Genomic DNA, 17,854 nt, shown 5'->3' with positions numbered 1-17,854 from the left:
ACTCATCGGTGAAGAGAACATGATGTCAATCCTGAGTGGTCCATTTGGTATGTTGATGGGCCCATTTGTACCGTGCTGCATGGCGTTGTGGTTGCACATATGGACCTTTCCATGGACACTGGGAGTGAAGCTGCACATCATGCAGCCTACTGCGCACAGTTTGAGTCATAGCATGATGTCCTGTGGCTTAGTCAACATGGTGGCATTGATAAGCCATAGGTAGTGGTCATCCACTGTAGTAGTAGCCCTTGGGCGGCCTGAGCGAGGCATGTCATCGACAGTTCCTGTCTCTCTGTATCTCCTCCATGTCCAAACAACATCACTTTGGTTCACTCCAAGATGCCTGGACACATCCCTAGTTGAGAGCCCTTCTTGGCACAAAGTAACAATGCAGATGTGATCGAACCATGGTATTGACCATCTAGGCATGGTTGAACTACAGACAACATGAGCCATGTACCTCCTTCTTGGTGGAATGACTGGAACTGATGGGCTGTCGCACCCCCTGCATCTAATAGGTGCTGCTCATGCACAGTTGTTTACACCTTTGGGAGGATTTAGTGACATTTCGGAACAGTAAAGGGGACTGTCTGTAATACAATATCCACAGTCACCATCTGTCTTCAGAATTACTGGGAACTGGGGTGCTGGAAAACTTTTTTTGGTGTGTGTACAATTGCAGCAAATGACTGTAAGGCCACAAAACAAGTTATTTTTTGAAGAAAATCATTTACACCATAACATACAATCAAAAACAAGAGTTAACCTACAATGCACAAAACTATATAGAAAGTCCAAAATCATGACATCACAATGGAAAACCATATCAAATGGTTATAGCAAGCAAAATTACATGAAGCTGTAATTTGGCATGAGACACCTCAAACCAAATTGAAAACACTCAAGGCCTATGTTTGTGATGATCAGACCAACCTGAAAAATCCAAACCACTGGGTAATAACCAGTAAGAAAATGCATAATCAATCAGTTCAAATCTAAAAATCCGTAAGGAATAAGTATGCAAATATATGAATCAATATGATATGGAACTTCAAGTTCTAGACAAAATGTTCGAGGCCATGTTTGTGATGCACGGACCAACCTTAAAGTTATGACTTTCCATTCCAAGAAATAAGAACTGGAGCATTTTATCCAGGCCATAGAAACAGAAGATTATTAAATGGGGTTCATGAGTCATGAACTGGATTTTGTGATGAGGTTTTGCTCACAAGAAATGTCTATAGACAACAGACAACGATTACAACTCATGTCAAATGTGGGAAAATCTTCCAGATAAACAAAATTATTCATGTTCATACTGTAATAAAACATGGTGAAAATGATTTTACAGATGATGTTCAGCCATTATCTATCTATTTCATACCACATTTTAATACGAATGGCTGTTTGAAGAGAAATACATATGTTGGTGCATAAATGATTCAATAAGAAAAACAATGTAAGTATTCAATAGTATCCTGCACAAACAGTTGAAGAAACTCAATGACAATACCCATACATATCACTGATATCATGACATTGATGTAAGAATGTATCCTGACAAAAGCATTTCAACAATGATGATGTCAAAGATTCTGTGGCAAACTCCGACAACATGGTTAAATTGAGAGATAAAGTTGAAAATATATATGTATTCATAAGTTATATGTAAGAAATTTTATCTAACAAAAATATGTTGGTCAGATGGTCATGTGCATAAAATAAAACTGATTAAGTAGAGTATCAATATACTGCATGACAATGTTGCAAATCAAAGTATTAAAGAACGTATTATATGATGAATGCTAACAACCTGTATAGAAAAGATGACCCAAAAACACATACAGAATCAAATATAGATAAAAGCATGAAGTGTAATGCAGAGCAAAGTAACACACTTGACATACTGAAACATAGATTAAAATCCATGCGTAACTGGTGTGTCAAAGAAACAGTTGATGTCCAGCCAGAGCATCCAACCAAAATATCTCCTACTTCACTGATGCCTTCTACAGACTAATCAGCCAACACATATATTTCATCAAGACTGTGGTCATCTGTAACCACACAGCCAAAAATCCACTATTAATACTATTGGCACCCTAGGACAACAACAAGCAGACTAATCCTAAATCATATTAATCAAAAGCTTTGAGAGACAACACCAGATTTACCATAGAGCAGTGAGATTCATTATAGTCAAAACAGAGTAAATGATAAGTAAATCATTATAATCCACAGAATTTGTGTCATGTATAAACTTCAAATAGCAGGCTAAGTGTAATCAATGTAATTTATGTCGACTGTCACTAATTGTCTCTGTAATAATCATGCTGAACATTTAATAATTTAGTATGAAGTACTTCAGATTTACATGATGTTGAATAATTGTAAAATCATAAAGCTGTGAAATAATGCCAAATTTTATACAAGTGACCAAAATTATACCATAGTTCCTGCTGATCAACTAGTGTGTTAAGTAGACAAATGCATGTGTATTATCCAGTTATTATACTTCTCTTTGAAATTCATATTGTTGTCAGTTCCTGTCAGTATAGATGAGATAAGATGCTATTTGCAGATCAGCAAATCACTTTATATGCCAAGAATTGGTTTAAACATGTGACACCAAACTAAATGCAAATGGTGCAAAAGTATAGAAAGCCTAGCAACCAAGAAGTCATAAAATTAATCAGTAGCACATGAGACTGAGAATTTAAATGTATCTTAACGTGCAATAATATAAAATATGGCTACTGTGATTAAACAAGAACATTTAATGACTCTCTTCTCATTCCTAAATGCAGAAACTTTAGTATACACATTTATTTAAATGAAATTTAATACACTGAAAACTGTCATTAGAATTTAAAACTACTATTTATTTTAGGTTTCATTTTAACTGCTTTTATATCAAGACACAAGCTTACCAGTAAGTGGTTTCACAACAACTCCAGACATTCCTAATGTCTCTCCCATTATGAAAGAATTTGCTGTCAATATCAGCATCTCTGGCATATCACTGCAATGTTGCAGACAAACTTTTCTTTTCTGTAATTACAAAAGGAATTCAAACTATGAAAAAGTTAGTCTGTTGAGAACAAAAGGAATGCAAAGCTGAAAATCACTTTCATATGATCATATTTTATTCAGTTCATGGTTTTGTAAGAGAATTTATCACAGTCTGTATTGAATATTTTACAATCACTGCTATTTTGCTCATCTACTTTTTGTTACTGAATGTATTCCTACAAATTATTTGCTCATTAGAAATGCTGCTAAGTTATATAATGAACATATCCTAAGTACTGCTTATTATTAATGAAACCTGCTTAGGTTGCAGACGATTGTAAATGGTCAAATAATCATGAATCCTTGATATAGCTCTTTCTTTACAGTGTAATTTGATAAGAAAGTCATACAGGGATAGGACCCATCCTTGGGTTAGTATTCACTGTGACCAAAAACTATGAAAACAATCACATCCCTGCAACATGTTGATTGGAAAATGTTATGACCATTCCTCTTGAATTTGCAGTGCTCACTTTAATCCACTACGCAACTGCATGTTAATAATGAAATAATAATCAACCAGTTGTGTATAGGAAATTTAATTCTTTGACCAGTTTGAGGCACTTGGTGTCCTTCTTGAGAAGATTAAGCCTGTTGCATCTTTTGTGTGTCTCAATAATGGGGTGCATACATCACAATGCCATGGTCCTAATACCATAACAAACATAGCATAAATACTGATTATTGAGAATAAAAACTACTTATGTTGCAGAACATTATAAGTGGTCAAATAATCATGAACTCTTGATATGGTCCTAGGACTGTGGCATTGTGCTTTATGCATTTTATTATAGACACTTGCAAATAATGTGGCAGGCATTACCTTCTGAAGAAGGGTAGTAGGTGCCCAGAACCAGTCAAGAAAATAAATTTCCTGTTTGCAACTGGTTGCTTATTATTTCATTACAGTCAGCCACAGTTGAAGATGGACAAAATACTCAGCTGCATGTTATACAGTGCCAGTTGATCAGAGGAGGCAAGTGAGGCCGGGCCTCCTCTCTTTTCTGTGGTAGAAGAGGTAGTATACTAGCAGCAGTAATTATTTGTACACTGAACCTTAATGAACTTTTGTCAGTGATCACAAAAGACGTTAGAGCAAGTCAAAGTGCGAAACCTTAATTGTAACCTAAGGCACACGGAGGAGTGAAGCATATGACGAGGAGGCCAGGCACTTGCCAAACTGCCTGTAAATGCTTGGTTGCTGTGGTAACCCCATGTCTTTCGTGTGCACAGTATCACAGGTGTTGCTTTGTGTTTCTGTGGCATGGCAAGCCAGTAGTTGTGGTGCCGTATCTCTATGTTTTTCTTAACATTAGTTGCCCCATGTGCAGTAGTTGAACCACGTGCAATGGGCATAAATGAAATGCAAATCAGGTACAAGTACTGATGTAACAGTTTTATGTATAGACATAATTACCTTCTTGTAGGAGCTGTCATTTTGAAGGAGATGTGAAACTGAATGAGGAATTTTTGAAGAGTGGATGTCCAATATTGGTGCACATCTGCATAAGCAGGAGTTACCTTTCAGACATCATGATGAGACAGAAAATTCCCTGAATCCCCAAACGTTCAGACCCATTTTTAAATTTGTGCTAAACATAAATGAAGATTTGAAAGCATGCTGGGAGAAAATGAGGTATTTGCAGGGATTTTTGAATACTACACAGAACAAACTGATGGAATGTATAAATGAGGAGATTTGTGTTCATGTAGATTCAAGTATTGACAGAACTTCACTTTATGCCTGCATTGTGGGCAAAACTACACACCCTTCATACAAATCACAATGCTCTATTATTGTGAGTCTAGTGGACTCAAATGGTGATACTCCAGAATATTTTCTTGGTCTTCATGATCTTAGTGAAACCAGAATTGCTCCTGCTTCATCGACTGTGCTGAGTAACATGTTTCACAATTATGATATAAAGAACATATGATGGTGCTTCTGTTCTGGCTACAGAATTAAATGGCATGTAAGCTGAGGTCATTGAAATTGTCCCACAAGCTCTTTTTAGGCACTGTTTTGTACAGTGTTTGGATTTATTTTTGCAGGAGAGCTATTCCTGTATAAAACCAGTAAGGAATTTTTCTCCACACTTCAGTATATTCCTGCTTTCTTCTACTGGTCTTCCAAATGCACAGCAGTTCTCAATAGTATTGCTGGTAAATGTATTTCTTCAAACAGTGAAATGAGATGGAACAGTAATGCTAGAATTATATCTGCCATTCACAAAAACCATCTGGGACTCATTGAGGTTTTAAATGAAATAACTGACAATCCTAACTTCAGTGCAATGTCTATAAGAATAGCCTGTGGTTTCAAAACTTCCCTCCTAGAGTCTGACTTCATTTCCTTCTCTCTATTTTTCAAAGCATATTTTTAAAGACTGAATTGCTTTTCAACATTCTTCAGAAAAAAACAACAACAGTGAAGCACATTTTTGGAACAATATTGTCCCAGAATGCATAGCTTACAAGAAAAACTCAGTAAATGAAGATATATTGCCTGATTTTTTAAATTCCATGAAACATATGACTAATTTGCAATATATAGCTTCTGAGACTAGAGCTGAAATGACAGATGAATACATTGGCAATCCACTGACGTCAAAATACAAATAAGTGTACTTTGAATTTTGTGATAATATTGTAACACTACTGGATACAAGATTTTCATATTGTAAGAAACTGTTCTTCATTAAATTACTTTATACTACACAGTTTACCAGTTATGGTCATCATTTCCCTGTATATGGTGTGGAGTCAATATTAAATGGCATAATCTTTTGGGGAAATAAATCTACTGGCAAAAGTTGTTTTATATGCCAAAAGAAAAATGTAAGAGCAATAGAAAATGCTGCATCAAGAAGCTCATGTGAGCCCTTATTTAAGAAACTACATATCCTTCCACTACCATGACTGTACATTTTACAAGCAATCATATTTGTAAGGAAAATCTTAGAAAATAGCAACAATCTTGTGTCAACCAACCAGAGTATCCACCTGTATAACACAAGGAGAAACCAGGACATACATGTTCAACATGCACATACAACACTGCAAACAGGAAACAGACTATACAATAAGCTACCTACGAACATTAAAACAATAAAAGACACTTCAAAATTTAAAACTGCTGTCCATAAATATTTATTGCAAAAATGTTATTATAGTATAGATGAATATCTCAAAACATAAAAATTTATTGCCAAGGTTAAATATAATGTATGGAAGCTGAACCTTCAGTTGTGATAATATTAAGCCTAAATCAATGTAAATATTCTTGTATGATTTAAAAACATGCACTGTAAATCACAATGACTTGTCCAATATCATATTGTATACCTTGTACAACAAATGATCAAAAGGACCAATAAAAACATAACATAACATAACATAACATAAAGAATATAGTAACAAAGTATAAATATGTTGAAAAAAAAAAAGATACTACATTAGCTGGGGCCCTTGTGCTTGCCAGACACAGGGTACACACAGAGAATATACCCCCTTGAGGGTTGATCATATTAAACCACACTCTGCAAATTCTCTAACTGCTTCTCAACCACCTTCCTCTTACAAACAGGTACTCCATAACGCTTTATGAAAATGGTTCATGTAGTTTTAACTTATACACGTAATATTTCACCCTGCCCGGTTTGTCACTGAAAATGCTATTATATTCCCACAGGAATCCCTCCAAGTCAGTTTTTTTCATCGCCACTTAAATTGTCTGCTAAGTTAAGTTTGTCCAATATTAATTGAGAGAAGTCTTCACTAACCACCTGGTTATCAAAATATTAATTATCTCCATCAAAACATTTTCTGTCATCAAATACTTCCACTCCCCTTAAATTATTGATACAATTCTCATCAAACATTACGTATACTTTAGTTTCACCATGAAAGCCAGATTTTGGATCAATAAAATCTAACTCCATATTTAACCAATCAAAGCTAGCATTAACTTTCAGTATCCAAGACATCCCTAATAACATGTGTTGATTCAGGTCAGTTATTACCAGCTATCCCTATTCAAATACAACGTTACTGACAGTATCGACATCTACATCTACATCCATACTCCGCAAGCCACCTGAGTACCTATATCGGTTCTCCCTTCTATTCCAGTCTCGTATTGTACGTGGAAAGAAGGATTGTCGGCATGCTTCTGTGTGGGCTCTAATCTCTCTGATTTTATCCTCATGGTCTCTTCGTGAGATATACGTAGGAGGGAGCAATATACTGCTTGACTCTTCGGTGAAGGTATGTTCTCGAAACTTTAACAAAAGCCCGTACCGAGCTACTGAGCGTCTCTCCTGCAGAGTCTTCCACTGGAGTTTATCTATCATCTCCGTAACGCTTTTGCAATTACTAAATGATCCTGTAACGAAGCGCGCTGCTCTCCGTTGGATCTTCTCTATCTCTTCTATCAACCCTACCTGGTGCGGATCCCACACTGCTGAGCAGTATTCAAGCATTGGGCGAACAAGCGTACTGTAACCTACTTCCTTTGTTGTTGGATTGCATTTCCTTACGATTCTTCCAATGAATCTCAGTCTGGCATCTGCTTTACCGACGATCAACTTCATATGATCATTCCATCTTAAATCGCTCCTAATGCGTACTCCCAGATAATTTATGGAATTAACTGCTTCCAGTTGCTGACCTACTATTTTGTAGCTAAATGATAAGGGACCTATCTTTCTATGTATTCGCATCACATTACACTTGTCTACATTGAGATTCAATTGCCATTCCGTGCACCATGCGTCAATTCACTGCAGATCCTCCTGCATTTCAGTACAATTTCCCATTGTTTCAACCTCTCGATACACCACATCATCATCTGCAAAAAGCCTCAGTGAACTTCTGATGTCATCCACCAGGTCATTTATGTATATTGTGAATAGCAACGGTCCTATGACACTCCCCTGCGGCACACCTGAAATCACTCTTACTTCGGAAGACTTCTCTCCATTGAGAATGACATGCTGCGTTCTGTTATCTAGGAACTCCTCAATCCAATCACACAATTGATCTGATAGTCCGTATGCTCTTACTTTGTTCATTAAACGACTGTGGGGAACTGTGTCAAACGCCTTGCGGAAGTCAAGAAACACGGCATCTACCTGTGAACCCGTGTCTAAGGCCCTCCGAGTCTCGTGGACGAATAGCGCGAGCTGGGTTTCACACGACCGTCTTTTTCGAAACCCATGCTGATTCCTACAGAGTAGATTTCTAGTCTCCAGAAAAGACATTATACTCGAACATAATACGTGTTCCAAAATTCTACAACTGATCGAGGTTAGAGATATAGGTCTATAGTTCTGCACATCTGTTCGACGTCCCTTCTTGAAAACGGAGATGACCTGTGCCCTTTTCCAATCCTTTGGAACGTTTCACTCTTCTAGAGACCTACGGTACACCGCTGCAAGAAGGGGGGCAAGTTCCTTCGTGTACTCTGTGTAAAATCGAACTGGTATCCCATCAGGACCAGCGGCCTTTCCTCTTTTGAGCGATTTTAATTGTTTCTCTATCCCTCTGTCATCTGTTTCAATATCTACCATTTTGTCAACTGTGCGACAATCTAGAGAAGGAAGCACAGTGCAGTCTTCCTCTGTGAAACAGCTTTGGAAGAAGACATTTAGTATTTCGGCCTTTAGTCTGTCATCCTCTGTTTCAGTACCATTTTGGTCACAGAGTGTCTGGACATTTTGTTTTGATCCACCTACCACTTTGACATAGGACCAAAATTTCTTAGGATTTTCTGCCAAGCCAGTACATAGAACTTTACTTTCGAATTCATTGAAAGCCTGTCGCATAGCCCTCCTCACACTACATTTCGCTTCGCATAATTTTTGTTTGTCTGCAAGGCTTTGGCTATGTTTATGTTTGCTGTGAAGTTCCCTTTGCTTCCGCAGCAGTTTTCTAACTCGGTTGTTGTACCACGGTGGATCTTTCCCATCTCTTACTATCTTGCTTGGCACATATTCATCTAACGCATATTGTACCATGGTTTTGAACTTTGTCCACTGATCCTCAACACTATCTGCACTTGAGACAAAACTTTTGTGTTGAGCCGTCAGGTACTATGTAATCTGCTTTTTGTCACTGTTGCTAAACAGAAAAATCTTCCTACCTTTTTTAATATTTCTATTTACGGCTGAAATCATCGATGCAGTAACTGCTTTATGATCGCTAATTCCCTGTTCTGCATTAACTGATTCAAATAGTTCGGGTCTGTTTGTCACCAGAAGGTCTAATATGTTATCGCCACGAGTCGGTTTTCTGTTTAACTGCTCAAGGTAGTTTTCAGATAAAGCACTTAAAAATATTTCACTGGATTCTTTGTCCCTGCCACCCGTTATGAACGTTTGAGTCTCCCAGTCTATATCCGGCAAATTAAAATCTCCACCCAGAACTATAACATGGTGGGGAAATCTACTCGAAATATTTTCCAAATTATTCTTCAGGTGCTGAGCCACAACAGCTGCTGAGCCCGGGGGCCTATAGAGACATCCAATTACCATGTCTGAGCCTGCTTTAACCGTGACCTTCACCCAAATCATTTCACAATTCGAATCTCCGTCAATTTCCTTCGATACTATTGCACTTCTTATCGCTATAAACACGCCTCCCCCTTCACTGTCCAGCCTATCTCTGCGGTATACATTCCAATCAGAGTTTAGGATTTCATTACTGTTTATGTCTGGTTTTAGCCAACTTTCTGTTCCTAGTACTATATGGGCGTTGTGACCGTTTATTAATGAGAGCAGTTCTGGGACCTTTCTATAGACGCTCCTGCAGTTTACTATTAGCACATTAATATTGTTATTCCTTGTTGCATTTTGCCTACTCCTGCCTTGCCGCGTCTCAGGAGGCGTCTTGTCGGGCCTAGGGAGGGAATTCTCTAAGCTAAAAAAAACCCCATGTGCACTCCACACGTACTCCGCTACCCTCGTAGCCGCTTCCGGCGTGTAGTACACGCCTGACCTATTCAGTGGGACCCTACATTTCTCCACCCGATAGCAGAGGTCGAGAAATTTGCACCCCAGCTCTCCGCAGAATCGTCTGAGCCTCTGGTTTAAGCCTTCCACTCGGCTCCAAACCAGAGGACCACGATCGGTTCTGGGAACGATACTACAAATAGTTAGCTCTGATTCCACCCCGCGAGCGAGGCTTTCCGCCTTCACCAACTCCGCCAACCGCCTGTACGAACTGAGGATGACCTCTGAACCCAGACGGCAGGAGTCATTGGTGCCGACATGAGCAACAATTTGTAGTCGGGTGCACCCAGTGCTCTCTATCGCCGCCGGTAGGGCCTCCTCCACATCTCGGATGAGACCCCCCGGCAAGCAGACAGAGTGAACACTGGCCTTCTTCCCCGACCTTTCCGCTATTTCCCTAAGGGGCTCCATCACCCGCCTAACGTTGGAGCTCCCAATAACTAATAAACCCCTCCCCCCATGTGCCTGCTCGGACCTTGCTGAAGGAGCGGCCACATGTCCACTCACAGGCAGAGCGGGCGATGCCACATGGCCAGCCTCCACATTGACCCTCCGCCTCATGCGCCGCAAACGCCGCTGAACCCGCCACTCCCCTTGGGGAGAGGGTGGCCCAACCGCGCCCGGTACCTGCGAAGATGTCTCGACAGCAGGGACAGTGGGTGAAGCATGTAACACCTGGGGTGTACCTTGCGACGCACCAGACTCCCCACTGCCGCTACACTCCGAGGCAGCAGCCTGAAGCCGGCTGACCGCGGCCATCAACACGCTCAGCTGTTCGCGAAGAGTGGCCAGCTCCCCCTGCGTCCGTACACAGCAGCCACACATCCTATCCATCCTAAGAAATCAATTTACTATAGAGTGTTAATCAACTTTTAAGTAGACTGCTAATTCACTAAAAGCGGTTGATTATTGGCTAAACTGTGATTGCTAACCACTTCTTGTAGAAAACAAGGAAAATAGCACTACCTGTCTCTGGACTGTATTGAAAACAAACACTATCACTACTAGCACTATGACTGACTAAAGGGACTCTCTGACTGTATTCAAAACAAACACGAGATCTATGGAACACTTAATAGCACTCGACTATTAAAGCTTCCTAAAAGCAAAAACACACAGAAGAAGTAGTGACAAGTAAGAAAAATACAGATAATACTTAAATTAAGGTAGCTCGCTGCACAGCAGACGTGAAGCAGACGGCGGTTAGGAAATTAATGCTTGCCTACTGATTAATTTACTGAGTTTACCAGTTGCTCCTTTTATTTTAGCACCAGTAATGAGAAATTCAGTATACTGGTCAGTGTTCTTTAATCTATCTCTTAATTTACCAGACACACCACTCATCAGGCTACCAGTGTTCAATAGAGCAACTCCCTTCCAGTTGCCTACAGATATTTCAATATAGGGACTACTGAGCATTTCATGCTTATTACTTCCTTCCTCTTCTGCCAATAAATCATCTTCGATATCCCTACAATTTAAATCAGCATTTACTGGAACCTCATTTCCTTACTTAGGTTGTAAAGTACTTAAAGATAGCTTACAACTAGAGTGTGTGTGTGTTTAATGCTATCACAGTAATCACCTTTTCTTACAGACTCCTCATTATCTTCCAATACTTTCAGTATCTTAACACTAATTAGCTTATCTTGAGCCTCCTTTCTGTAACAACCATGTAGTATCTCTCTGACCTCAATGGGTATCAACTGATTTTCATGTACCTGTTTTTCTGACTCCAAATTATCATATCCTATTATTCCATTACTCATATCATTGTCTAGTACTTCCACATAAACCATACCACCTAATTCATCATAAAAAAACATCAGCATCAATAGTCACAAAATACTCATTTGCAACATCATCTGCACCTACATGAACCTCAATTTCAAATACACATGTCTCCACATCACAATCACTATCAAAAGTACTAGAAGTCATGTCAGAGGGCACATAAACATAACTAACTTATGTATATGATCCTTGCTTTCTTCTACATATTTTTCAGTCAACAATGAAAATTCATCATCACATAATAAGCAAACTAAATCATACTCATCAGCATCATCATAAATATTACCATTAGAAAACACACAACTCTCATCAAATAAGTTAGTCAAATAATCTGTACTAAGATTAAATTTATTTTCTACTCTTATCTTTACCCATTTATGTCAGCATGAAGTTCCAAAATGCTTTATCATAATCAGCTCTGTTTATCTGGTAATTATTGTGTGAATTGTGGTACTTGTGACCTGAATTTCACCTTCCTCTCCCACCTCTAGCCTTATTTCTGTAATGGTCCTTGTTGTTGGTGGTGCTCTGGTGGTGTTGTGATGACTCCATATTCTGAAAACTGTTCTCCCAAGCATGACCCAATTTACCTATGTATTTCAGAAATTCCCCAACAGTGTCATCTGGTCCATAAACAAGACTCCACTGAACACGGCCAGGTAAACGCTGCTTCAGTGCATCAATTTGGATTAATTCATCAAGTGATTTATCTAAGTATGCTATTCTGTCCAAAATATGTTTAAAAATAATTTTTCAAACTCTGCGAATGTCATTTCTGGGTTAACATGTTAGTTAGCCCAGGATAATGATTCTCGATCTAAATATATTTTAGCAAATTTCACTTTCATATGTTCTGGCATGCCCGGTGCAAAGCTGTCCTTGCACTGGTACAAATAATTGACAGGGAGAAGTTTAAAATCACCCGAAAAATTTTCATATTAACATTATTGCAACTGTTTTGAAACATGTCACTGAAACATTCCACGTGGGAAAAATATATCTAAAAACAAAGATGATGGGTAAGCGGTGGCAGGTCGATAGGTCTATCGACCTGCCACCGCTTTTGATTGGTAAATCCCATCATCTAAACATATTAGTCTCTAGATTTACAAGTTTTGAGTTGACTGTTTGAAGATTATTTGATACTTCATTTACTTTGACGTTTACTGAAGAGATTTGGTTCCAAAACAAGTATAGAATTTAATTTTAGTTACGCATCAATGAAATTATTTTCAGTTTCAATATAAGTATGTATGTTATGCAAATCTGATTTTCGTCTGTTGAGTTCGTCAATGGCAAAGTTTTCTATTCTCTTTACTCGTCCATTGACTACATCAACACTTAATTCAGTAACAGCAAAGTTCTTCAAACCATCCACTTCAGATTCCACACTGTCCACTCTTTCATTTAAACTGTTTATTTGTCTATTTGCCTTATTAACATCTTCCCTAATTTGCTACTAGCTTCCGGTTCATTTTTACGAGAATATTGTCTATTTTTCTAAAATTATTTTCAGTGTCTCCTCTATTTTTTTTTTTTTTATTTAGCTCCAACTGTTCACCATCCAATAATTTATAAAGTTGATCTAATATATTTTATGATTGTTGAAATCCATGGAAAGGTGAAATTATACTATTTAATGGATTCTCACGGCTTTGAGTGTTTAGATTCAGTGCCGATGCATGCAGCTGGCAACCCAATCTTGTTGTGATTCCATTTTGGTCACATATAGAAAATATATTGTTACTACTCATTTTGACTACTATTGCACAACTTGATGAGATGATAAAAAACACTTCTGAAAGCTATCTCTCCTATTATATTTTCAAAGTGTGTCACACACAATTATTTTTGCCTGACTTACACATGCAATTTCACTTCCTAACAGTGCACTGTTTCACTACTCTGTTACATAAATAACATTTTGGTACTCATCTGACAATTCATGCTGCTGGCTCTTGCTGTTGGCCCATTATTATTCTCACACATCCATTTTTTCCATGCAGGTCCTTGTTTCCATTCACATCCCAATACTGGTATATGGGGCAGTACACTGTATACAATTGTTTCACCTGAAACTTAATAACCATTAGCATACACCAGCCCACCTCCTTTCACCACACTGTAACATAAGGTGGAGTAAATGTTTTTCTGTGAGGTTTGGGATGTGTATCATTGCTTAACACAAGAAAAGCAGAATACCACATCATATTATGGATATTCTCCACCAAATAAATAATACATCCGGGGTGCTGCATCTTAATGCTGCCATAGGTTCATCGTGATGTTACTGCATCGTCACACAGGAATCATGCAATGGTTAAAAAAGATTCCACTATTTCTTGTTCACAAAGAGTTTTATTTCGCACGCTACATGTTTAGTGGCAAATTGCATGTGTACAATTGACTTAACACTGTCTCATAACTGACCTGTGGTGGCATACAAATCGTCTCTATTTTTTATGGTTTCAAACAACTACTGTCATTGTTACATACTAATTTTGTTGTTGTTGTGGTCTTCAGTCCTGAGACTGGTTTGATGCAGCTCTCCATGCTACTCTATCCTGTGCAAGTTTCTTCATCTGCAAGTACCTACTGCAATCTACATCCTTCTGAATCTGCTTGGTGCATTCATCTCTTTGTCTCCCTCTATGACTTTTACCCCCCACACTGCCTCCAATACTAAATTGGTGATCCCTTGATGCCTCAGAACATGTCCTACCAACCGATCCCTTCTTCTAGTCAAGTAGGGCCACAAACTTCTCTTCTCCCCAATCCTATTCAACACCCATCCAATCTTCAGCATTCTTCTGAAAGCTTCTATTCTCTTCTTGTCCAAACTATTTATCGTCCATGTTTCACTTCCATACATGGCTACCCTTCATACAAATACTTTCAGAAACGACTTCCTGACACTTAAATCTATACTTGATGTTAACAAATTTCTCTTCTTCAGAAACGCTTTCCTTCCCATTGCCAGTCTACATTTTATATCCCCACTACTTCGACCATCATTTTGCTCCCCGAATAGCAAAACTCCTTTACTACTTTAAGTGCCTCATTTCCTAATCTAATGCCCTCAGCATCACCTGACTTAATTTGACTACATTCCATTATCCTCATTTTACTTTTGTAGATGTTCATCTTATATCCTCCGTTCAAGACACTATCCATTCCGTTCAACTGTTCTTCCAAGTCTTTTGCTGTCTCTGACAGAATTACAATGCCATCGGTGAACCTCTAAGTTTTTATTTCTTCTCCATGGATTTTAATACCTACTCTGAATTTTTCTTTTGTTTCCTTCACTGCTTGCTGAATATACAGATTGAATAACATCGGGGAGAGGCCACAACCCTGTCTCACTCCCTTCCCAACCACTGGTTCCCTTTCATGCTCCTCAACTGTTATAAATGCCATTTGGTTTCTATACAAATTTTAAATAGCCTTTCGCTCCCTGTATTTTACCACTGCCACCTTCAGAATTTGAAAGAGAGTATTCCAGTCAACATTGTCAAAACCTTTCTCTAAGTCTACAAATGCTAGAAATATATGTTTGCCTTTCCTTAATCTAGCTTCTAAGATAAGCCGTAGGGTCTGTATTGCCTCATGTGTTCCAATATTTCTAGGGAATCCAAACTGATCTTCCCCAAGGTCGGCTTCTACTAGTTTTTCCATTCGTCTGTAAAGAATCCGGGTTAGTATTTTGCAGCCATGACTAATTAAACTGATTGTTCGGTAATTTTCACATCTTTCAACACCTGCTTTCTTTGGGATTGGAATTGTTATATTCTTCTTGAAGTCTGAGGGTATTTCGCCTGTCTCATACATCTTGCTCACCAGATGGTAGGGTTTTGTCATGACTGGCTCTCCCAAGGCCATCAGTAGTTCTAATGGAATGTTGTCTATTCCCTGGGCCTTGTTTCGACTCAGGTCTTTCAGTGCTCTGTCAAACTCATCACACAGTATCGTATCTCCCATTTCATCTTCATCTACATCCTCTTCCATTTCCATAATATTGTTCTCAAGTACATCGCCCTTGTATATACTCTCTATATACTCCTCCCACCTTTCTGCTTTCCCTTCTTTGCTTAGAACTGGGTTTCCATCTGAGCTCTTGATATTCATACAAGTGGTTCTCTTTTCTCCAAAGGTCTCTTTAATTTTCCTGTAGGCAGTATCTATCTTACCCCTAGTGAGATAAGCTTCTACATCCTTACATCCTCTAGCCATCCCTGCTTAGCCATTTTGCACTTCCTGTCGATCTCATTTCTTAGACGTTTGTATTCCTTTTGGCCTGCTTCATTTACTGCATTTTTATATTTTCTCCTTTCATCAATTAAATTCAATATTTCTTCTATTGCCCAGGAATTTCTACTAGCCCTCATCTTTTTACCTACTTGATCCTCTGAGCCTTCACTACTTCATCCCTCAGGGCTACCCATTCTTATTCTACTGTATTTCTTTCCCCCATTCCTGCCATTTTTTCCCTTACGCTCTCCCTGAAACTCTGTACAACCTCTGGTTCTTTCAGTTTATCCAGGTCCCATCTCCTTAAATTCCCACCTTTTTGCAGTTTCTTCAGTTTTAATCTACAGTTCATAACCAATAGATTGTGGTCAGAGTCCACATCTACCCCTGGAAATGTTTTACAATTTAAAACCTGGTTCCTAAATCTCTGTCTTACCACTATATAATCTATCTGAAATCTCTCAGTATCTCCAGGCTTCTTCCATGTATCAACCTTCTTTTATGATTCTTAAACCAAGTGTTAGCTATGATTAAGTTGTGCTCTGTGCAAAATTCTACTAGGCGGCTTCCTCTTTCATTTCTTAGCCGCAATCCATATTCACCTACTATGTTTCCTTCTCTCCCTTTTCCTACACTCGAATTCCAGTCACCCATGACTATTAAATTTTCGTCTCCCTTCACTATCTGAATAATTTCTTTTATTTCATCATACATTTCCTCAATTTCTTCGTCATCTGCAGAGCTAGTTGGCATATAAACTTGTACTACTGTAGTAGGTATGGGCTTCGTATCTATCTTGGCCACAATAATGCGTTCGCTATGCTGTTTGTAGTAGCTTATCCGCATTCCTATTTTCCTATTCATTATTAAACCTACTCCTGCATTACCCCTATTTGATTTCATGTTTATAACCCTGTAGTCACCTGACCAGAAGTCTTGTTCCTCCTGCCACCGAACTTCACTAATTCCCACTATATCTAACTTTAACCTATCCATTTCCCTTTTTAAATTTTCTAACCTTCCTGCCTGATTAAGGGATCTGACATTCCACTCTCTGATCCGTAGAACGCCAGTTTTCTTTGTCCTGATAACGACATCCTCTTGAGTAGTCCCCGCCCCGAGATCTGAATGGGGGCCTATTTTGCCTCCGGAATATTTTACCCAAGAGGACGCCATCATCATTAACCATATAGTAAAGCTGCATGCCCTCGGGAAAAATTACGGCTGTAGTTTCCCCTTGCTTTCAACCATTCGCAGTACCAGCACAGCAAGACCATTTTGGTTAGTGTTACAAGGCCAGATCAGTCAATCATCCAGACTGTTGCCCTGCAACTACTGAAAAGGCTGCTGCCCCTCTTCAGGAACCACATGTTTGTCTGGCCTCTCAACAGATACCCCTCCATTGTGGTTACACCTACAGTATGGCTATCTGTATTGCTGAGGCACGCAAGCCTCCCCAAGGTCACGGGGGACTAAATTTTTTAGATTTATACAATTAAAATTTTTACATACATCTGCCAAGATTACATGGAAATTTACATGAAATAAAAGTCAATAATTTGATACAAAGACAAGAAAGAATCTATTTCTATTAAAACTATACACTAAATGTTTTATCATTACAACAATATATTTTGTTAATTTGCATATATCATTTTACTTACTTAAAGAATGATCGCCCTATCATTTACAAGTGAGCAGAGCGATTAGTCTAAAATAAAAATAAATAA

At 38.6% G+C, this 17,854-nt stretch overlaps 1 long non-coding RNA gene across 1 annotated transcript in view; it reads right to left on the bottom strand.

Moving 5' to 3' along the window:
* LOC126291645 (uncharacterized) overlaps positions 1-17,854 on the bottom strand; it is a 109,159-nt gene that overhangs the window by 83,598 nt on the left and 7,707 nt on the right. Inside the window, exon 3 of the long non-coding RNA XR_007551831.1 lies at positions 2,931-3,051. This is a non-coding gene — a long non-coding RNA (uncharacterized LOC126291645). The remainder of the gene's footprint in view (positions 1-2,930; positions 3,052-17,854) is intronic.

This window comes from Schistocerca gregaria, chromosome 9, assembly GCF_023897955.1.
Source record: "Schistocerca gregaria isolate iqSchGreg1 chromosome 9, iqSchGreg1.2, whole genome shotgun sequence".
NCBI classification, from domain to species: Eukaryota; Metazoa; Arthropoda; class Insecta; order Orthoptera; family Acrididae; genus Schistocerca; species Schistocerca gregaria.
This window is presented reverse-complemented; position numbering and strand designations above follow the sequence as displayed.